At 37.2% G+C, this 24291-nt stretch overlaps 1 protein-coding gene across 2 annotated transcripts in view; it reads right to left on the bottom strand.

The window, feature by feature from the left end:
- The window catches only part of LOC306871428 (calcium/calmodulin-dependent protein kinase kinase 1-like), an 86963-nt gene extending 68623 nt beyond the window's left edge, over positions 1-18340 (bottom strand). Inside the window, exon 1 of one of the 2 annotated variants that reach the window (XM_079419345.1) lies at positions 17714-18340. The gene's annotated coding sequence lies outside the window, so the exon portion shown is untranslated. Of the gene's footprint in view, positions 1-13155; positions 13440-17713 lie in introns of those variants that run through there. The other variant, XM_079419346.1, reaches the window with a different exon arrangement.
- Between the last annotated feature and the right edge of the window lie 5951 nt (positions 18341-24291).

The raw sequence follows: 24291 nt of genomic DNA, 5'->3' as shown, positions 1-24291 counted from the left end.
TACAGTATGAATACATACGCAGGGAAGATGTTACATGTTCACTCGCTGTGGTCTAATACAACAAAATACTAGATTAAATTAACAAAAGGTCAGTGTTGTTATTGCTAAATAAAACTAAATAATACAATATTTAAATAAATTATAAATATTAGATGAATAACTTGAACATTAAAAAAATTGAAAATGAGAAATTATGCCTTGGCAACTGTGCAAAATTAATCAAACAAAAACAAAAATAGCAAAAGCACATCAAAATGACTGAAAACAACTTAAAGTTCAAATGAAAACTGAGAATAAATGCTAATTCAAAATATTTTAATAGTACATAAATTACCCTGGTGTAAATCTGGATCCGGATTTCTATATATCCAGTTATGGCCTAAGAAAATTTAAGCAGTCTCAATGCAAATGAATTAAGTAAATTTCCCTTTCTTGAATTAAATTGGCTGCAATGTAATTAAGTTCAAGAACTGTGTTGCACTCGCTCACTTTCTTGAATTAAATTCAATAAGCAGAATCAAAATGTAATATATGAAAACAAAATTAAGCTTCTGGCAAAACATTATCTTCACGATAAGAAAACAACCTCTGCAAAGACAGCGCTGCTTCATGATAAGAGTGTATCCAGTCTTGTGTTCTCTCTCAGGATCCAGCTGTCTGCAAAAGCCGTCCAATCCATGCAGATGGGAAGGCAATCTGTTTTAATGGCTCATTTCTAATCACCATATTAGAATAGATTTAGCCAGGACCTGCTTTATATATCGCCAACGTTTATCATGTTTTTGATGAGGTCTGGAACCTGACCGAGCAGGATGTCAATATATGCCATTCGCCATCTCAGAAAGGGATAGTTCATCCAAAAAATAAAATTCTGTCATTAATTACTCCCCCTCATGTCTTTTCAAATGCATAAGACCTTTGTTCATCTTTGAAACACAAATTAAGATGTTTTTAAAGAAGTCAGCGAGCATTCTGACCCTGTATAGACAGCAAAGGAACTACCACATTCAAGGCTCAGAAAGGTAGGAAGGACATCATTAAAACAGTCCATGTGACCTCAGTGTTTCAAACTTAATTTTATGAAGCTATGAGAATACTTTTTGTGTGAAAAGAAAACAAAAATAACTTTATTTTACAATTTCTTCTCTTCCGCGTCAGTCTGCGAAGCATGTTCATAACAGTGCCATGACACTCTTGAAAATGATATAAAACACTCAATAGTTTACTCTCAAAACTTTGTGAAAATTTCTGCCTGATGCTAGAGCAAAACTCTTTATAATTAGCAGAAAGGAGCTTATGAAATCAGACTTGAACTATTTCTATGATGGTCAAATTGTGTAATCCTGATACACAACCAATCAATGATGATGTGAATAATTACAGATTCTATCATCAGCATTCAACTCACTCATACGGATTCCTCAGAATATAAAAAGAATGGGAATAGTTTTTCTATGCTCTTCTAACTGTATTCTGCCTTCCTGCAGACGCATCTGAAGGTGTCACTGACGGCTTTCAAGTCATTGCCGATTTGAGTGAGATAAAGGGTATTTGATCTCTCCAATTTTCTTCTAACACTCAAGTGGGCTGGACTCACTAAGTATTCCCACAGCAACCTCCTCAACACTTCATAGACAATCAGGTCAGTGCTTCACAGCCACATAGTTTACGACATTTCAAGTCATCCTTCTAGTGGGGAAGTCGTGGCCTAATGGTTAGAGAGTCGGACTTGTAATCAAAAGGCTGCGGGTTCGAGTCTCGGGCTGGCAGGGATTGTAGGTGGGGGAGTGAATGTACAGCGCTCTCTCCACTCTCAATACCACAACTGAGGTGCCCTTGGCACCGAACCCCCAACTGTTCCCCGGGCGCCGCAGCATAAATGGCTGCCCACTGCTCCGGGTGTGTGTGTGTGCGCACTTTGGATGGGATAAATGCAGAGCACAAATTCTGAGTATGGGTCACCATACTTGGCTGTATGTCACTTCACTTTCACTTTCTTTATTCTTAATAAGATGAATATGTTCTTTTGGTTTCTCTCTGCACTGATAACAAATCCTGCCCAATTCATATGCAACATTCTTATGAATTGTTTGTGTTGCTCAATGATTGGTTTCTTCTTGGCCTCCTTCAGTCGCTCTCGACTATGGAAGATGTGCCCTGTCGTGAAGTCGTGTCAACGCCTCTGGAACAGCACCGGCTATGGCTAATTAAGCCGATGCGGGAGAGGCAGACTCTGCCACAGTGAATGCATGTATGTTTAATTGTGGCGGTGTCATCTGGGATTCTATTTGCTCTCTTGTCTCTCTTTTCCTCCGCTAAGGTCCGGGACTGTTCCTCCCCCAACTTAAGCTGTATCTGAAGGAAACTGCGCCACCTGTTGCTTTCAGCTGCAGCGTTTTCCCAATTCTCTGAATTGATGTTCAGAGCTTTCATATCACGCTTACAGACATCTTTATAACGCAGCTGGGGGCGGCCAACAGATCTCTTGACAGAGGCTAGTTCGCCATACAGGATCTCCCTTGGGATACGGCCATCTTCCATTCGGTGTACATGGCCGAGCCAGCGCATCCTGCGTTGTCTAAGCAGCGTGTACATGGTGGGGAGACCAGCACGTACAAGGGCCCAGGTGTTAGGTACTTTGTCGCTCCACTTTATGCTAAGGATTTGGCGAAGGCAGCGCAAGTGAAAGCTGTTCAGCCTTCGTTCTTGATTGCTGTATGTTGTCCATATTTCGCTGCCATACAGTAGAGTGCTGACAATGCAGGCATTATACACTGCCATTTTGGTAGAAGTTGACAGCTTACTATTCCCCCAGACACGAGTGGTGAGTCGGAATAGGGTTGTTGCAGCCTTGCCAATACGCTTGTTTATCTCCGTGTCAAGAGACAGATTGTCGCTAATGGTGGACCCAAGATATGTAAACTGGTGGACAACATCAAGTAGGTGGTTGTCGAAAGTAATGACAGGAGGAATATCCACATCTTGACTTAGTACTTTTGTCTTTTGCCGGCTAATAGTTAGTCCATAGTAGACACTTGCTTGGGAAAATCTGTCCATAAGGCGCTGAAGTTGCTGTTCAGAGTGTGAGATGATAGCAGCATCATCAGCAAAGAGCAGATCTCTAATGATGACCTTGCGCAACTTAGTCTTTGCTTTCAGTCTTGCAAGGTTGAAAAGTCGCCCATCTGATCTGGTGCGTAAATACACCCCTTCGGTAGCAGTCCCAAAAGCATGTTTTAGGAGCATGGAAAAATAGATGAAAAAACAGGGTAGGAGCAGGGACACAGCCTTATTTCACACCGCTTTTGACATCGAAGGGTTCTGATATGCTGTCTTGAAACTGGGTTTCAAATTATGTACTGAATTGAATTTGCAACAATCGAATTTGCTTTTGAATCGATTCACTGTCAACCCAATGATTCACAATTACAATTTTTGTCACAAATCTCCTTCCCCTTCTAAACCGATATTCTTCCTTCGGGCAATAAACTAAAAAAGCTTTTCAAAGAGGGAAAAAACAACACCTGTGACTCCCTACCGTCACATCTAAGCTATGTCAAAGTTTAGCATCACTGGTTTGCAGCTTTCCTCAATGCAAAGGTTTCCTCAAAGTTTCCCTCAAAATGTGTTTACAAGCTCCTGCCATCTTTTGAGGGAAGAATTAGTCTCCAGATTGAGGGCTTTGGGGGTTGTTTATTTCCAAACCCTGTCTTCTAGTGATGTGATTAATTGGCCGGTGAAAACATATCCCTTTCCATAACTCCTGTGGTGAAGCCTGGCCTGTGTACACACAGTGAGACGAACAAGGCTATTTTAGTAGATTTAATCTGGAGTCTAATATGAAAGCATTGAACGCTGACCGCTCTAATAGTTTTGAGCACAGAGCACTAAAGTAATGAAGATTTGCCGTTTCATCTGGCCATCTCATTTAGCAGCAAGAAGCAGCTCCCACAGAGAGGATTGAGTTTCTTCTCTACCTGTGCTTTCTGACACAAAATACTCAAGAAGCGAAGTGAAGCCTTTTAGGAACATTTTAGGCCACAAGGAAAGGTCAAACATGTTTTCCTCTTAGTCTAAAGCTAAACAAAATGCAAGAAGGACTAAACAGAAAAATAGATCTGTTGTTCAAATTCCAATTATGGGGTTCAAAAGTCTGAGACCTTTTACAAGAACTTTTACAAATTATATAAAATACAAACTATATTATGCACAAGAACTGGAGTGAATGTTGAATTGAAAAAAATAATATTTCAAAATTTAAAAAAGAATAATATTAAAAATGAGATGAATAAAAATAAATAAGCCTGTAACAGATCTAGTAAGCTGTTACCTTACTTCTGTGATTAAAGTAAGTGGTAATTTTACTCCCAGTCATGGGAGTACAAGGAGCACAAGGGAGTTATTGTCAGTGAAGTTTCTCTAGATCAGAGAATAAGGCTGTGTTCGAAATGCCATACTATCGTACTACTCTTACTATTTCTGCAGTATCCAGTATGTATGCTGCGCATAGTATGCAAATGTTCTGTATGCATGGAATACCTGGATGACCTACTATATTTGCCAGAATCTGCTAAATATAACTCAAGTACACTGAAATCAGTACAGAAGCTGTGTTCGGAATGGCATACTATCATACAACTCCTACTATATTGCAGTATGCTGTGTGTATACTGTGAATAGTATGTGAATTTTCTGTATGCATGGAATGCCCGGATTACCTGCTACATTGGCTGAAATTTGATTGATGTATGCATCTGAAGACACTGCATGGGATACGGTTTCCCAGAATGCAACGTGTGACGTTTCATCTTCAAACACGTGAGTGAACTGGAGGCGGGAAATAGTAATTATAAATGTAAGACTTGTGTATGTACGTATATACATATACATGTAAACTACAAACCATCACTGTGCATCTAAAAACAATATCATTAGTAGGACATAAATTGTACTTTAATTTCCAATCAATTGTACACTTTTCCAATCAAGCCAAATTATGCCACCTTTATCTCTTGAGTTTAGATTGTTTCAAAAATATTAAGAAATAATAATATTGCAGCAATATAATATAAATACAAATAATATTTCAATTATGCAAACAGAATTCAATTCCCCTGTCAAGCAGCTCTAAAAAGAAACGGAGTGTCCTATAAGGACAAATTTGTTGGCAGAGGCTATTTACATAAACTCCGCCCACCAATGCCTGGCTGCGATAAACAGCACTGCAAAAGACACATGCATGTCTGTAGCATCAGTGGCGCAGAGAGTAAAAGATGTGAGCTTTTGACGAGATCGACCCAAGTTCGATTCCAGCTTTTGTCAAACTCGTGCTTCTCCTTTTCCCATCACATACCAGACTAGAAAAAATTAAGTAAATATCTGAAAAGTGGAAATAAAGCACCTAATTAATAATACAGTTTTATGTATGCTTAGATGTAGGTAGGTTTTTGTCCCAATAAAGTGGCATTCATCTAATAAAATTTATAATGACAATTTACACTCAATATGTTATTGCATACGGTTTTATAATGTACTACAGTACTGAATAAATATCTGCCACCTAACTACTATTTACACGTCTGTTGCTAAAGAAAATGTTATTTTAGTGTAAATAGAATTTATCATTATTTGCCCTTAGTGTAACTAGAATATATTGCTTTTTCCACTTAGTGTAACTGCCAAAAATATCATTGTTCAGTTAAAGACAGCTCAGTGTTGATTCAGTTCTGTCCAATATGTAAAGTCTATCAATTATGAAATGAGTTCAATTGGGCAATATAGCATTGTTTACTTGTGTGAAGTCTTTTTAACAAGCCTTTGTAAAAAGAATGGTTAGCACATTTGTTTGTAAGGTAACAACCTTGACAGCGGGGCTGAATTAATATTCAGTGTTTGTCATGTGACTACTTGCTTATTGTATACTGTTGTATACTGTACACACACTATTCTTTAAAAAATAGTAGTCGGTATGCACTGTGTACTGGGTAGTAAGCAGTAAGCAGTAGGCAAGTATGCCATTTCGAACACAGCCTGAGGAGTGGGAAGTTTGAGTAAGGACACATGTGAGCTGGGAGTGTTTGCTCGCCATGCTTTGTCAAACCCTTATTGAGGAACATTTGTGTTCTACATCTCAGTGTAAGTTACTTTGTTTCTTTAATATTATCAGAGGTTTTATAATGGGAAATGTACTTTGCTTCCTGAACCTCGTGTTGTATTGTTTGTCTAGAGGGTTTTTGTATTCACCTGACTCAACTGGTCAATGTTTCTGATTTACTATTCACTTCAACTTTGGAATTTCTTCTGAATTATTTTATGGACCACTGCCGTGCATGATCTTGGACTTTATCCTTGTAATATCCTAACATCTACAATGCTGTGATGAACTAAGGACATTTGTGTTAACTCAGGACTTTAGATCTGATTACACCTTTAAAAGGTTTTTGCCTCCAAGTATGAACAGCACTGCTACACGAAATATGGTCCAGTCATTTGTAATGTTTGATGTTGAAGTTGTATGCTCTTCTAAGGGAAATATAGTCATCTATTCATTGGTGATTCTTTATGTGACATTTGATATTGGTGACTGTTACAAGCCAATGTTTAAAATTTCTAAAACTGTTTTATTATTATTTTAGATAATGTTATGTAATATTAATACATGTTAATAATGTTTTATAATTTCCCATGTTCAATTTTTGAAATTTTGTATACAAAATTGTCAATGTGGTCTCAGACTTTTGGACTCCATCATATGAAAACACGGCTACAACGAAATAAGATACAGGGCTAATCAAAAACTTTACAGGCCGGAGATGATCTAATGACAGATTTTCACACTGAGCAATAAGAATGGGACACGGGCAGGAGCCATCTGCTCCTTCCGTTGCTTCACCTGTCACTGAACACAGCAACAACAAAAACCACAGTTCCACAATCTGTAGATCACTGTCTAAATCAGCAAATCAGTCGTGTCAGAGCAGAGAAACCTGATTCAATCAGTGTAGAGGAGGTTCCTGCTGTTACACACCTGCAAAGGCTCAAAACGCCTCTAAATTTAGTTATAAAACAAAGACTGAAGATGGTTATGTAATGAAGTCTTAAGAATTATGCTTTCAACATTAGCATTCAAAATCGGAGGAATTTTTTAAATCTTTTTAAAAGAAGTCTCTTATGCTCAATATTTTGATAAAAAAAATACAGTAAAACAACAATATAGCCATTACTAGTAATACTGTGTCTAAAATGTTATTTACCCAGTATTATTATCTTATTTATTGAACTGTTTTACAAAAGTAACAAGCAACATTGCTTAAATAATCTTGGTTGACATTAGTTAAACATGAACTGATAAATAATAATGGTAACACCACTTTACTTAAAGCCTTTATGTATTGTATAACACACAATAAAGGCTTATTAAAGGGTATAATGCATTATATCTTGTCGTAAATAATTATAACTGAATTTAAAATGCATAGTGTAACAATGAATTGATAAGTGTTATAATGTATGTGGTTAAAATTATTCATGAGATTGTACAATGCATAGTAAGGTGCATTACAAGGCATATTTATATCAGCTTTATAGTATTTAGACGGGGAAATAGTGTCATCCTCCTCTGGCCAGACAAAACCAGCAGTTTAAATCTAGGCTGCAGCAGAGTCAGATTGTGCAAAGAACTAATAACAAATTACTTACATTACAAACTACAAATTAATTAATAACAGTAAAATGTTATTATTGCACTTTTTACATAAAATAAATAAATTAATGAAGTGTAATAATACTATTATATTTTAAAATAAAAGGGAGTATTAAATAAAAATACAATTAGGTGGGTTGCTAGCAAGTAATTATTTGTAGTATAAACAAATTTTGCATTGTGCTTTGAAAATGTCAGCGGATAGCCTATAGATTTATGCTTTCAGTTCGAATAGAAATCTTATACAGTATTACAGTTTGTCGATCTAAAATGGTAATTGTGCATTAACAGCTGTCAACCACATCGGTACGCAAATGAGTAGTCTGAACTTATTTACACAGCACATTTCTTATTTTAGTCACACATGCGCACCTGCATGACCCCTGTTTATAATGCATTATACATAATAACTTCAAGTAAAGTGTTACCATAATATTTAACCAGTATGTCAGGTTTTTATAAGAAGCACAGATCATAGAAACGACATCTGAAATATAAAAACATGATTTTTGAGAAACCCATATATGGCCCTGGACCACGAAACCAGTCATAAGGGTCAATTTTTAAAAAAAATTGAGATGTATACATCATCTGAAAGCTGGCTAAATAAGCTTTCCATTGATGTATGGTAAGGTTTGTTAGGATAGTACAATATTTGGCTGAGATAAAACTATTTGAAAATCTGGAGGGGGCAAAAAAAAAAAAAAAAAAAATCGAAATATTGAGAAAAACACCTTTAAAATTGTCCAAATAAAGTCTTTAGAAACGCATAAGTATATACCAAATATACCAATGAGACTTATGACTAGTTTTGTGGTCCAGGGTCACATGATGATGGAGAACCATGAATCAAAATGCTTCTCTAACATTCCCTGAAGGTCTAAATGTTATCCCTGTTATTTTGAATTTTTAATATTGCTTTCACATTAAAATATGGCTTACTACTTACATGATTTGACCTCATACTAGTTTTAAGAGATTAAAGCAGATATATGAGGTAAGCAAATGACCTAAACCTTTTTAACATATTGAATGTCTCACTTGCCCTATTCCTCCATTCTTTCCTCTCTCCCTCTCATGCATGCATATTGATGATGAATATTTTGGGGGAATCCTCAGGCTGAGGGATTAGCTTTTGCAATGTGTTAAAATCTGAGTGTTTCCACGGACCCTCTGATGCTTTTTTCTCTTTCTTCCTTTAAAAGGAAGCTCAGAAGAGCATGGAGACAGTGACTAGTGGGGCACAGGGCTGATAGCAGGCTTCTTAACTCCACACACAGACAAAAATACACTGCCACTGAGCTCACAGGAAACCATCCTTTGACTTATATCACAGTGAATTTGGTACAAACTGGTGTTTTTTGTTTCGATACACTGTTCTCGCACTACACACCTCCACCAGAACTGTTTTTTCGATTATACTTTACCTAACAAAAACAGACAGGCCACCTTTACACCTGGTATTAAAGGTATAGCTCACCCAAGAATGAAAATTCTGTCATTAATTACTAACCCTCATGTTGTTCCAAACCCGTAAGACTTTCGTTCATCTTCGGAACACAAATTAAGACATTTTTGATGAAATCCGAGAGCTTTCTGACCCTGCATAGATAACAATCTAACTACCACGTTCAAGGCCCAGAAACGTAAGGACATCGTTAAAATACTGTAATTTTATGAAGCATACAATAATACTTTTTTGCATTGAAGACTGGCAGGGAAGAGAAGAAACTGTTGAATAAAGTTATTTTTGTTAAAAACATGCATTTTCAGTGATTGGAACACAATCAAACAGCACTTGAACACATTAAAAACCAGGTGTAAAAGCAACCACGATGCATTATGATTGGATAGTGATCTAAAACGTTTCAGGGTAGGTTGTCAGGGCTGGATTCTGACCACATCTGACAAAAGAATAAATGTTGAGGAGTTGAGATACAGTATATAAGAAGAGTTTATTTGCAAAAACAGATAACTCCATTTTTTTTTTTTTTTTTCAAAAATCATGTTTTTTATTATGTTATCCTGTTTTTATTGTTTTTAGTTATTTTTTTAACCTAATCAAAATAACCCAACTGCAGTTTGATTGAGAATAATTGGAATGCACAATGAAAAAACATGATTTTTGAGAACTGTAAATTTTGAAGTTTTTGCAAATTAACTCTTCATATAGAGATGCATGATATATCCGTATCATATCAGCTGTTGAATGATATGACAGTACCAATATTTTATCTGTATCAGTTGATATAATGGACATATATACTGTTATAATTACATTTACTGTAAATTATTTAAAGTTCATCTTTAAAAATGAATACCTTAACAACATTGTTAAATGTAAACTTTATCAAATCTCAGAATTAATATCCATTTTCGTTTTGTACTTAATTTACAATAAGTGATAAGGGCCAGATTTATCAACAGTTCGCACGAGCAAACCATCTTTTGGCATTAAAATTGTAACTGTCAGGTTTTACTAAAGACTCGCAGTGAAGAATTAGCGCTGAAAAGGCGTGGAAACAGTTATTTTTGCGCCCGACCTTATTGAATATGCATTTATAGGAGTTTCCCTTTCAGACACAAAATTTATGGGAGGAGAGTATTAAACTGAATCATGCAACGTGGTCACATGACTTCATGTGATATTCAATTACCGTCAGAGTTCACCAAATGCAACTTCAGAATGCAGCAAAAATCATTTGAGCTTGCATTTCTAGTCTCCCGCTTTCACATGTGTATGAATGGAAGTCAAAAAAAAATATGTAACTATCCCTTTACTGTCTTTTTCATCTGTCAAAATGATAAAAAACCTTTTAAATAATCCCCAACGCTTTTAGAATTTGGTAAATGAGGGAACATTTTGTTAATGCAGCCTGTGTTGCATTATGCTAGTAACGTTTCCGTTTTTCACAGGTAAGTGGAGATAAATACAATCCAGCGAATGAACATCCAGATATTACATCCAGGTGTAAAGGGGCCATAGAGAGAAGGAGACAGACAATGTGATTGTGCCCTTTGACACACAGAGGGAATTATTTATGGGAACAGAGCGTCTCAGAGCAGAGGATGGCAGTAAGCAAGAGCACCCAGCGGGGGGCAGGAACACAAACTATATCTGTGGCCTTTTCAAGGGCCTGAGATACAATCTCGCCGCTAACTGACAAGCACCAGGTTATAGAAGCTCTGTCTCTGCAGTGCAGGTACAATTACGGACTGATTTCACATGACCGCTTGGGGAGGTGTACATATCCTGTTAGCTTTGCATTACACATACACAATCAAGAAAAATGAGACGGGGGTAGCTGCAGCATGGAGCAATGGGCGTGCTGAAATGAGGCGTTCCGAAAGGTGAATCAGTACAACAAAATCTACCCCCACACCCTGACAGACAGCTTTGTCGACCAATCATTAAGACCTTTCTCCACGCCCCTACCTTTTGGCACGCCCTAACCTTTCGCCACGCCCATTGCTCAAGCCTGCAGTTATCCCTACTTGAGAAAAATACATAACTTGGAACAGGTGAGAAAAATTTAAGATAAGCAACAAGAAGGTTTAGCATATCCAGTTTTCATGTAACTTTACCTCCGGAAATTCATTCAATGTCCATAAACTTGAGTTAACTAGCAAAAGAAATAACTCTAGAGAGAAGCATTCTGCTAAATGCACTATATTACATATTCATTATGTTTTTACTTAAACTTTTGGTATATTTTTACTTCACCTCTTCATTATTTAAAGTACGCTTGAAAAAATCTGTCATGAAAACAACTTTTATTACAGTTACCATTTGTATGTTTATAAAAACACACTGGAGTAGAAACATAGTTCTGTTATCAAAAAATTGCAAAAATGTGCAAATAACATGTTTGTACAACTCAGTTTTTATTTGAGTGTTGATTATTAAATAAATGTTATTAATTAATTTAATAAATGTAAAACTTCATTTTTTTTTTTTATTCAGTTTTCTTAAAATTTTAAATCTTAAAATGGGTCAAAATATTGGTCAATTAATTTAATCAAATACCAGGCACTAGAGAAGGTATAGAACCTAACGTAATAGGATGTCATGATGCAACAAAAATAATGGTTTATTATGGGTGACATGCAGAGTAGCTGTTTTTTCTGCAATGTATTTAACAGCACTGGAACTGACCAATTAGAGGCCAGAACAGGAAAATATTATATAATATGCATTTTATAATTCTAAATATGGCATTCCATTATATGTAATTTCTACACAATCAGGACGTTTAGAAATAAAAATATATTGTATTTTTCAAATGGAATGACAATGACCCACGCATAAATCCTGGTCTTACTGCGCACTCATAGTGGAATTACTGGGGATGAGAGGGACGTGTTTGACTGCAGCATGTCATGGTCAATAGGCTGCATCACTGGAGTTCTGATGCAGTGATGACAAAAGGCCCCTGTCTTTATCTCAATACACAGAGAGATCACAAAGCCTGAGCTATAGAATTAAGTCAAGGATTACAAAGGATGCATGATGTGGAGTCTGTAAGCAGACTAATTCACCTCACAAATGCACAGTAATCTGGGCTTTCATCGTAAGATGACAACGGCAGGAATAAAAGACGTACGCTTCAGTACATGCACACTCTCACACACCTCCTGTTTATACAAAATACCACGGTGCTGATTGCAAGCATTGTTCTAGTTCACTGCTGTTCAGAACAAAATCTCGCTAGAAATTAATGTGCAGTGCTCAAACCTACACAGCAAAATCAAACAAAACAAATGGCCTATCAAGGGCATCCTGAACATTAAAATTTGATTAAGCCAAACAGGCATCCTGTTGCACTATGCATGCAGGGTCTGAATTAATTTTCATATGGCTCTACATATTGAACATTGAGACTAATGAAATAAGATGATTGTAAAACTTTAAGATTCAGTTTGTTAACATTAGTAATTTATTTTATTTATTATGGCAAGAATTTGCAATAAGGTCCTATTGATTAACATTAGTTTATTATTACATTTGTCACATAATTTACTAACCTTTGTTATTGTTAGTTATTAAAAATACAACTGTGATTGTTAGTCCATGTTAGCTCAGGTTCACCAAATAATATTACCAAGTACTTTACAAATAACTACAAAATGGTACATTTAACATTAACTAAGATTAATAAAAGCTTTTTCATTGTTAGTTCATAATGTAGTTGAATAATGTTAACAAATGAACACTTATTATAAAGTATTAAAGCAATTATGAATTTAGGTTATGGTTAATTTACAAATATACTGTTGTTAATTTGTGTTCTTTCATTATGCTTTTTCAATCGTTCATTTATACAAATTGAAACATTAAAAATGCATTAGTATAGCAAAATAACATGCTAAATGCTAACCTTACCAAGTTTTAGATCATTTCAATGTTTTTTTAGGTTTGTGATAATGTCTCAAAATGTCCTAACGACACTTACTTTCAGAGGATTCTTTCTCTGTCTCTTCAAATTTCTTGCCTCCTGAGATTGACGTGACACGTCGCCATACACTCCAGTTCTCTGTGCTCCTCTCCCGCTCTCAGAAAATATCTGACAGGAGCACAACAGAGGTCCTCATCAACTCTGTTTTTGTGCCCCCGCCCCACCCCCTCTCTCGTCTCTCTGATTGTCTCTCAAGTCTCTGACAGTAGTAAACACTGTGGCTTCCCTCACTCACACTACACAAGAGGAACTAGAGGTGCGATGTGTGCGTGTATGTGTTTGTGTATGCACAGAGGAGGAGGAGGAGGAGGAGGAGGAGGAGGAGGAGGCGTGCTACACTACAGCGCAGTATTCTCCAGTGCCTTTTATTGCTGAATCAGAGTTAACCCAAAGCAGAGGTGACTCTGCTGCAATTTCCCCCTCGGCAATGAGACAAGTCTGCACACAACAAAGAGGAAGAAACACTGCTGTTAATACAGTTTAAATGTTGCATTCCTCTAAAGTCAACATGAAATACTGCAGAAATGGACATACTTTGCGTGATCGTTTTAAAGTTGTGATGTAGCAGAAGTAGCAATGGATCTTTTCTTTAGTATCTGAGTCATAACGATTATTGATAAAGGAAACATGTATGGCATGGTTCAACAGGAGGCAGTCGAAATTAAGAAAGCGGTTGGGTTAAGCAGACTAAATTGAGAATTCTGGCATACATCACCAGAAGATCAAATTATGCCATTTTGATTAAAATAATAAATGAACACGTCTGGATGAATCACTCACAGTAAGATCAGAAACCTTAATTAATAACAATTTCCATTTCATGCTGACTTTAAAGATTTCGATTATTATAAAAATCTTACAAATCCTTTTACATTGACGTCACTGGATAATGTTAATCAATAACAGTGATTTAAGCATCGTTTTAAAAAAAAAACACATTCAGGTCCAGCTACATTATAGTATGTAATGCCCACTTTTTGCAATCCACTTCATTACGGAATAATGGATAAAATCAAGTCTCGCACTACATTTTTTTTTCTTGTCAAACATCCTGTTTCAGATTCAAATGTGTCGTCATGCAAGATTTATACACCATGCAGAATCCTAGAAAACCACATTACAGTGAATATACACTTAGTAATGATTAATGTCTTTTTTAAATTATAAATCATAATACAAGAGAATCTAGTCAGGGTTGGGTAAAGGGATGTGGCGAGGACTCAGTGGTGCAGGAGAATGGGCTTTTTATTAATCAAAAATAAAACAAAAACAGGACAGCTGGCAAGACAAGACAAGACAAGACAAGGCACGGCACGGCAGGGCAGGAAAAGGATGCATTCGGCGACGAACTGGCACAGGACTGCAAACACAAGGAGATTATAAAGGGAGCAAATGAGGAGGGTAACGAGATAAACACAGGTGGGGCAAATTAACCAATAATCAGGTAACAAGATTAGGGATGTAACGATTACCAGTTTGATGATAAATCATGATAAAATTCCCCATGGTTAGTATTACCGTTTCATATTTGAATTATCATTAAAACCGTATTAGATTACCGCGATTTGAACAACTCACGATAAATAAATACTGTCCGGCATAAAGCAGAGTTTTAAGTAACAGTCTCACGTGCGGACAGCTCGCAGAGTACTTGAAAGAAAGTAGAAAGAGCTGGGACGTTTTAAAAGAGTGCTGAGGGAATTATACAAATGAATATATGAATTAATTAATTATATGAATGTACCTCTGAAGGTTCTGACTGTCTTCAGAAATGATTTGATGGCATTTTGTTTTCATATTCGCTCCATGTAATAGCTAAAGAAGTGTTGCTTTGTCCACGGAGTTTACAGGAAATAGCTGTAATTCAGTTTTTCCATATAAAGCGCCACCTGCTGTCAGAGAATGGATTTACAGAGACTTATACTTACATTCAGCCTGTGTGCAGTTTCTGTCTGGCCAAAAACGGACCGTATTTGCATGCCCTGCTGTAAATTTTGACCGATTGATGAAAAACAAGCTTATGTGGATTTAAACAATTTACACATTTAAACAATTCAGATAAGTTATCTACAATTATTTATGGAGTAGATAAAACACATATAATCCTTTATTAATCAATTATCATTATGACCTAACTCTTTTCTTTTTTTAAAGGCTGAAATGTGAGGTTTACCGTTTTATGAAACTTTTTCAGAGCTTTATTTGAACATTTACATTAGATATTTGAATATGCTATTAAACTGTTATCTGAAGATCATTGGTAATGTTATTGTTTTAGTGATTATGTAAACAAAATGGCATTTTATTTATGATTTGTTGATTTTTAAATATAAAACTTGAATTGATTTGTGTCAGTACTTTTTGAACATCTCCAGCACATTTGAACAATTCCGTGATAATACTGATAACCATGATAATTTTGGTCACTATAATCGTGATAAGAAATTTTCATACCGTTACATCCCTAAACAAGATTGGTGGGGTCAAGACAATTGACATGAGAGCACATGGCACACAGAAAACTAAGACAAAAGCCATGTGCTTACACAAAACAAAAACACAAGCACACGGCCAGCAAAACAAATCACCAGCCATGTGCAAAACAGGACACGAACACGCAGCTAATGAGAATACTCATAAGCCGCGTGTTCACACAAGACATGACAACATGAAAGCACGCAGCCAATGAAATACACAAGCTGCGAGCCACACAGCACAAGACAAAACATGAATGCATTAAACGAGATATCACAATAAATGAACAATGTCAGATTATGGAAGTAAAATGGCTTGCAAATGCAGTTTTACGTTATTATAATGTAACAGTGAGATGGCAATCAAATTAACATTTATAAGTTAAAAAAACTTTAATGCTTTTCCTGATAAGCTTATAAACAGAACTGTCAGACTTGTAAAAGACGACGTGTAGTTCTGACAAAATGAAGTACAAAACAAATCTGCCATTTTTGATGTCATTTATAAGACGGCGTCAAATTAATATTTATATAGTCATCTGCAAGACACTATTCTGAAAGACTCCTCTCTTGTAAAATATTGATAAAGAGACTGTCTAGCACAACTGTCTAGCTCAGCCCCTCTGTCTGTGGTCAGCATATATTCAGCAACATTATGACTGACAGAGCAGTCTGATTCTCGCTTGCATTTTAATAAATGCTGATTGCATGTTATCAGTTTAACACACTCACACAGAGACACAGGAAGCTCGCGGCATCTTCTCTCACACTCACCAGGAGCGACTGAGCACTGCTGAAGTGTCACCAATAGATGTATAACCTCTGAATTATTCTCTCACATCCAGCTCTCAGCAGCCCCTGCAACTGTGCTGGCTATGGTGCACTAAAAATTATAAATACTGCGTCTAGTAGCTTACATTTGGAGAACAGCCATCTAATTGGCAATTAAAGCAGATAAGAAATTCCTGTTGTAGTACACGCTCAGTATAGGCAAAGATATATTCAGTAAGAGCAGTAAAACACAGCTGTATTTAACCGCATTGTTCTATTCCTCTGCATGACTGTTTCATGGCATTCCCGTCCAGCTGGAATCACAGTAGAATCTATGAGGATTAGATTTACAGAGGCAGAAGGGATAGCAATCTGGTGTGTGTTACAGAACCAATCCAACAGGTCAATATTTTATTCTTTATATTATTTTATTCTATTTTATATTATTTACAACCCCAAATAACATGCTGTTGAGGGATTCGGACAAAACTCTATTATCTTCCATTCCCTAATGTCTGTATTGAAATCAGTAACATTTTAAACCCCTTATATACCAGTGACACAAAAATAGATATACTTGTGGTTTTTACATAACATATGATAAAATGTAATGATTTTTCTGTGATTTTTTTTTTAATCAGCAAATTATGAATAAGGCTTATAAATGGTGGGAGCTGACAAAAAACTAACAAATACCAGTTTGTAAAACTAGCCATCATCTGCTATTCCTGCTGGAAAACCAGCTTAAACTGGCTGACTGGTCTTAGCTTGGTTCAAGCCTGTTCAGTGCTAGTTTTAGATGGGTTTTGAACACTTCTTTAGCTGGTCACCAGCCTGTCCAGAAAGACCAGCTTAAACCAAGACAACAACAGGCTGGTTTTGGCTCAGCAGGGATGTGAAAGATATTAAATAAAAAATAAAATAAGTATGGTCTACTAGTTAAACCCATCTTAGAACAGCTGCTAAGCTCAAAAAACATAGGCTATCTACCAGTTTAAGATGGATTTTCCAGCAGGGTGGGCAGCAGTTTAGTGAGAGAGGGAACATTCAGACTGCATTATTGTAATAAAATCATCAAAATAACTTCTTGTCTTGTTTTATTCAGCCGGTAATAATCAGGATTACAGAAGGGGGCTCTCAGAGTAAGAAACCGCCCCTTCTGCTCTCCTCACTAAAGTAACCAGCAGCGTTGTTCAAACAGCACTGCAACAGCTTCTTATTGCCAAGTGCCTCGCTCGACCACGGCTACTGTAAATGACCGAAACAAAACACCGTCGCTATCAACACGCTGATATGATAACTGTACTCACCTATCAACTTGGTCGGGTGTCTTTTGTTCAACAATCTTCCGATCACAGCTCCCGGGATTTGAAGTTGCTTTCGATTTAGCTAAAGCCGATGGCACCCTTATCAGTCTGAGTCCTGATGTTCTAGAAAAGTTTCACTTCCAAAATCGAGCTGTCAAAGATTCTCTCGTGTTTCTAGGCTTCAGGAGCGTGTAGTGAGTGACAGCTGGCTTCATTAATGTCACTGCTGTGTGTCGCTCACGGGTCTATCCGAGCAAGCATGTTTCTGCCTCTTATTAGGTTGAATGATGCTCGGGCTGTGTTTGGCGAAGGAATCTGCGCATCATTTCAGTCTCCTGTGAGTCAGTTTGATGAAATCTCTCTCTCTCTCTCTCTCTCTCTCTCTCTCTCTCTCTATCCCACACTGCTGACAGATCCCCGACCGAGCGAGCGATCTTCAAACACTACAGCCCGTCACATGCTTACTGTCATCATCTTCCGGTTGTTAGCAGCGCTTCAGATCCATCAAGTGAATTACACGGAATTAAATTACGTTTCTTATCATGTGTAACATTATCACGCCGACAGAAAGCTTGGATGAACTTCACGATCCATCAAACATTTCCCTTTCTTTTACTACGGTGGGGTCCTAAAGCCCGCCGGGTTCATGGCACACTAGTCTCAGCTTCAGACGCCACACCCACAGACCGCCTCCTGCCTGTTCTCTAATGTCTTATTCATACTGCACACAAAACTGAAACACTTTCTGATCAAATCTGATTGCTATCTTTACTCAATGTCCAGGAAACACAAGTGTTTGTGCGCGTGTTGTGTTTTTATCAGCCTGGAAACTTGGTTGATGCACTGAACACTTTTATAGGAATTCAGTGAGGCTAGCACATGGCTTCCCAAACTAGATTACACCCTCACTGCAGATCACTCTCCAAAGCCACGCCTCCTCCAAAACATATGAACGACCACAGGCAGACCAGAGTTTAACCAGAAACACAATGAGAGAAGGGGTTGGTGGAGAGCTGAATGCAACGCTGTCAGATAACCTCAGGTCTCATTCACCCATGAGAAAACATTACGGTACAAAACGCATAATATTAAAATAATAACGCCTTCCATTCTTGCTCAGTCTGCAGCTGCATAATGGAATGCACTGATGATGTATCATGTCAGGTGCGTGGAGGTATGCCAATACATATGCTGAAAGGGAGGTAGGACAGCCTATTCTCGGACCGATGAATATGATTGGACAAACATTTTATGGTCCTACACTTTCCACAGATGATATAAGTATATATAAATGCATTTATAAAATGGATAGTTCCGGTCCATGATTCTGATTGGTTGAGCCATGTTCGAAGCTGTTGTAAATTACTCTACAAACCTACACCTTTGTTTACTTTGTATGTTGCTTTGCAACCACTTTATTGCAACCACTACTGTTTCTGAGGAACTACTTTTATCCCTTTCACACATACAGACTTTACTGGATAATTACCCCTAAATTGCCGTGAAGAGGTCATGTGTGAACAGGACCTTATCAAAATTACTGGTAAATTTGTTCCAGCAATTTACTGGTATGAAAAACTGTAACATTACCAGTAAATTGGCGGCATGATGCTGTGTGTGAACACAGAATGAAGATTACTGGTATGAGCACGTACGAGTTCAGAACGCACTGAAGTAAGACGTATACTCTGGGCCAATCCAGAGCCATTGACATTGAAAATTTAACGGTGTGTGAATGGTGTTTTTTCCGGAAAAAAAAGACGGAATGCCATTGACTGTGTGAATAGCGCATTTTTTTAATTTACCGTTAAAGTCATTCCGGTAATTTTACGGCAATTTACTGGTATAACTGTCAAAGCGGCTATAATTTGGTGGAAGAATACTGTTTTTATTAATATCATTTTACTTTATTTGCTCTGTTTTATTTTATGAAACCTTACTGCACATGTGGAATAACCGTTTTATAAAAGCAATAAGCCCCGTGAAGCCATGGTTTACAGTGAATTTATAATAGCCAAGGCATGTTGTTAGGCTCCGCTTCACATCGCCCCTTAGTTGCTATAAATTCACTGTAAACCACGGCTTCTTGGTGCTTATTGCTTTATTATACAACTTAACTTTGAGATTGCTATCAGGATGTGAAGAGACTTTCAACCAGCATAATAAAAAATGTTTTTGAACCACATCACCTTCCCTGCCTTTAAGGATGAATTTATCTCTTGAATTTCAGTTCAGTATTGAATTTCCCAAAGGCAGTTTGGTTGCAGCATTTAATATACAGTGCACTCCAAAAGTATTGGAACAGTAAAGACAAAATTGCTCTGTTGGCTGTGGAATCGAGACATTTGAATATGAGACAAAACTACAGAATGTCACATTTTATTATTGGGGGATTCAACACATAGATGTTTTACCAGCTAAGAAGTTCAGCACTTTTATAGTTTCATCCCTCTATCTGATGTGAGCATAAGTATTGGAACAGTTGCCTCACAGGTCTTTCTAAGTGATCAGCTGTGTCCTGTTGCATTAATTCTTCAGATGTTAAAAGCAGGGAATGTGTCATATCAGTTATATCCATTACTTCTGCATTCTGAATCTTGCATTCGATGATGAGACACACAAACCAGGATGAAGATGAGGGAGATGACTTTGAGAGAAAAGCAAGTGATTTGGATGCTAAAAGAAAAGAGGAAGTCAATTAGAGCACTAGCAAAAACAAAGGGCATGGAGAAATCAAGAGTTTGGAAACCACCAGCGACACCAGCAACCAACAACGACCTGATCAGCTGAGAAAACAACAGTAGTTGATGACAGACAAATCATAAAAGCTGTGAAAATGAACCCTAAAAGACGTGTCTGTAAAATCACCAACAACTTCCAGAAAGCTGGGGTGATGTTCTGACCACCTACTGTCCTCAGTCTTTGACACAGAATTAAAGATGCTACACAGCAAGATGCAAACCTCTGACCAGCACCAAAAATAGAAAGGCAAGATTAGAGTTTGCAAAAAAGCATAAAGGTGAGCCAGAAGAGTTTTGGAACTGTGTTTATGGACCGATGTGACAAAGATGAACCTTTATCTAAGTGATGGGAAAGCAAAAATGTGGAGAAAAAAAGGGAACTGCAAATTATCCCAAGCATACAGCCTCATCTGTAAAGCATGGTGGAGGTGGTGTCATGGCATGGGCATGCATGGCTGCCTCTGGAACAGGCCCTCTCAGCTTTACTGATGACTTAATGTATGATGACAGTAGCAGAATGAATTTGGAAGGGTACAAAACCATCTTGCCTACCAATATTCAAGAAAATGCCACCAGATTCATTGGGAAGTGCTTCATATTGCATCAGGACAATGACCCAAAACACCCTGCCAGTTCAGTCAAGGAATTTATAAGGGCAAAGAAATGGAAAGTCTTAGTTAATCTCCAGATTTAAATCCGATTGAACATGAATTTCACCAGCTGAAGAGGAGAGTACAGGCAGAAACTCCCCAAAACAAGCAACTATTGGGATTGGCTGCATTAAAGGCTGAGAAAAGTATTTCAAAGAATGAGACCAAGAGTCTGGTGATGTCTATGGGTCACAGACTCACTGCTGTGATTGTGTGCAAGGGATCTGCAACTAAATAATAGCTTTTAATCTTTTATATCTGCCTTATGTTCAGCTGTTCCAATACTTATGCTCACATCAATGAGTGGGATGAACCCTAAAAGTGCTGTTCTTTTTAGTTGGTAAAACATGTATGTGTTTAAACGGCTAATAATAAAATGTGGCATTCTGTAGTTTTGTCTCATATTCATCTTTTAATCATATTTGCAAATGTCTTGACTCCACAGCCAACAGAGCAATTTTGTCTTTACTGTTCCAATACTTATGGAGGGTACTGTATATATATATATATATATATATATATATATATATATATATATATATATATATATATAATACACACACATATATTTTATTACATTTTATTTTATTATTTATTTTATCTCTATTTTATTTTCAGTTATTTTAGTGTATTAAGTTTTTAAATTTTAAGTTAAACCTTATTTCAAGTATTTAGTTTTAGTTTTAGTTAACTGCAATAACCCTGTTATATAAAATAATACACACACATATACATACAAACTATTATCACATGTGTTCCTCTTGAGTTCCTGTTTTTTTCCTTATTTGATTTAGTTCCTGTTCTAATTATTAGTTAATCATCGTTCGTCCTATTTCACCTCGTTTGCTCCTTTTGTTTGCCTGTCTTTATCAGCCATCAGTTTCTGTTCACCCTTTGTCCTGGATTGATGTTATTGTATGGAATATGTGTGTTGATGCTGAGGAATTCTCCTGTCCTTTGTTTTGAAATTAGCATTAAAGACTATTTACATTTACTCTATTGTTGTGCGCTTGACTACAACCACGTCCCGTGACAACTATGCACTATTCAATAATATGACAACAAATATGTAATTTCAGGCAGAATTATGGACTGGATGACACTAGAAGCCTTTTTTTGTAGTACATGTTCATACATACACAAAATTCGATATTGCAAAAATAGTACGGCATTCTGAGCATAATCCCCCACCCTCATAAGATTATAAGATTATATGAGAGAAAACCTGATCTAAAGCCATTATGCTTTTAATATACAGTTAATTAGACCTGTTGAAAGGCAAGGTAGCTGAACAAACAGCCTTATGCCTGAGTGCCTATAAATTTGAGAGGCAATAGCATCATGCCCCATGGGTAATGACAAGTTAGTTCATTTATTCAAAAGGTCAAACCCATCTGTTCCTTTTACTTTTGCCTATTACAGACTAATCTGAGTCTACAAGATGCTCTGATGTAAGTAATAGGTGGTGAAGTAAGTTAGCGTGCATGTGCCAGTGGGAATAGAGGTTGTGTTGTATCTAGGTACCTATAATGCTGAGCAAAGAGCTTCAAAGGAAAATTCTTTTCTTGGGGGAAGGTTTGGAGATTGCAGCACTTATCATGGTGCTCAAGGTGCAAAGAGGACAGAGAGGTAATCAAATGTGACCTAATGATGATTACACGCACATCCAAAGAAAAACACATTCACTATCACACACAAGACATACGTAGGCCTCCACATACACAAGGACTCATTATGTAGCTACTGTGCAATTTTCTTTTTTTCCTGCCTTTTCTCTCTCACCTTTTACCATCAATGAGTGTATCCTTGCTAGTTCCATTCAGTCTTTTCACAATAATACTCTGAATGTCTGCTGTTGAGTTTGCTATGACTCATACCAATAATTTAAACCAATGCTTTTAATATGCTCACACTGCCGTCAAATCAAGAAGAGAGAAAGGGGTAAGAGACAGAGAGGCAAGAGAAGCGGTGGGGAAAAGATTGGGGGAGAGAGGGAAAGAGGGATTGGGTGTCAGAGTGATTTATCAAGCTGAAGGAAGAAGAAATCAAAAGCCGATCCATAAGCCTCGAGCACAACTGCGACAAACAGGCAGCTCTAGAAAGCTCTATGTTTGAGCATTGAGAGAGAAGAGAAGAAAAGGCAATATGGTGGGATTATTGCATCATTTCTCAGGGCAGTCTCACTAGCATGAACTAAAATATATTACTACTTCAATTTGTTACAGTACAGCAAGAGAATCATATGTTGATTCAGTAATTGCTCTGACCAATTCAGTTCAGTGAAGTCAGACTTATTCAAACAGTAACTCGTCTTTTTGAATTTTTTATTAAATAGTTTGGGAATCAGACCACACTGATCACAATGTATGTTTTTGATTCACTAAAATAATTATAGCTCATAAGAGTCATTAGTTCTGGAATTAGACTTCATTGGTCATGTTTTTTTTTATTTACTAAAAAGAAGCGGCTAATAAGAGCTAATCATTTAGGAATCGGTCCACAGTGTTCACACTGTAGGTTTTTGATTCACTAAAAAGAACATATACATGTGTGAATCGGACTACAAAGTTCGCATTACATGTTTTTAAAACTAAAAAAGAACCAGGTCACAAGAGTCGTTTGTTTGTGTATGAATTCTTTTAGTCCACATAGTGTAAAGTGTCCATAGTGTACATAGAGGAGAGTGTGTTACTACAGGTGGTTTGTACAGGCCCACTCACCTGTGTGTAGCACACTTCGAATTGCTAAAAAAATAAAAGAAATAAAAGTTCCATACAGTTTTTCTTTGGTGTGGTAAGGTTTGGGGTGGGGGGTGGTCCATGTTTCAGGAGGTAGGGGTTTGCATGGGGTTTCAGAGTGGGGCGGGGTGGTTTGAGTTCAGGGCTCTCACAGCCTGGGGGAAAAAGCTGTTGAGCTGTTGGAGCTGAACTTGGCAGTGCAGTCGTGGGTCAGCAGTGTGAAGAGCAGCGGGCTAAGCACACAGCCTTGTGGGGCACCTGTGCTCAGTGTTGTAGTGCTCGAGGTGTTGTTGCCGACACGGACTGACTGAGGTCTTCCAGTTAGAAAGTCCAGGACCCAGTTACAAAGGGAATTGTTAAGGCCCAGCAGGTTTAGTTTATTTATGAGCTGTTGTGGGATTATTGTGTTGAATGCCGAGCTGAAGTCAATGAACAGCATTCTAACATAGCAA

The sequence above is a fragment of the Barbus barbus genome (assembly GCF_936440315.1).
Source record: "Barbus barbus genome assembly, chromosome: 6".
Taxonomy (NCBI): Eukaryota; Metazoa; Chordata; class Actinopteri; order Cypriniformes; family Cyprinidae; genus Barbus; species Barbus barbus.
This window is presented reverse-complemented; position numbering and strand designations above follow the sequence as displayed.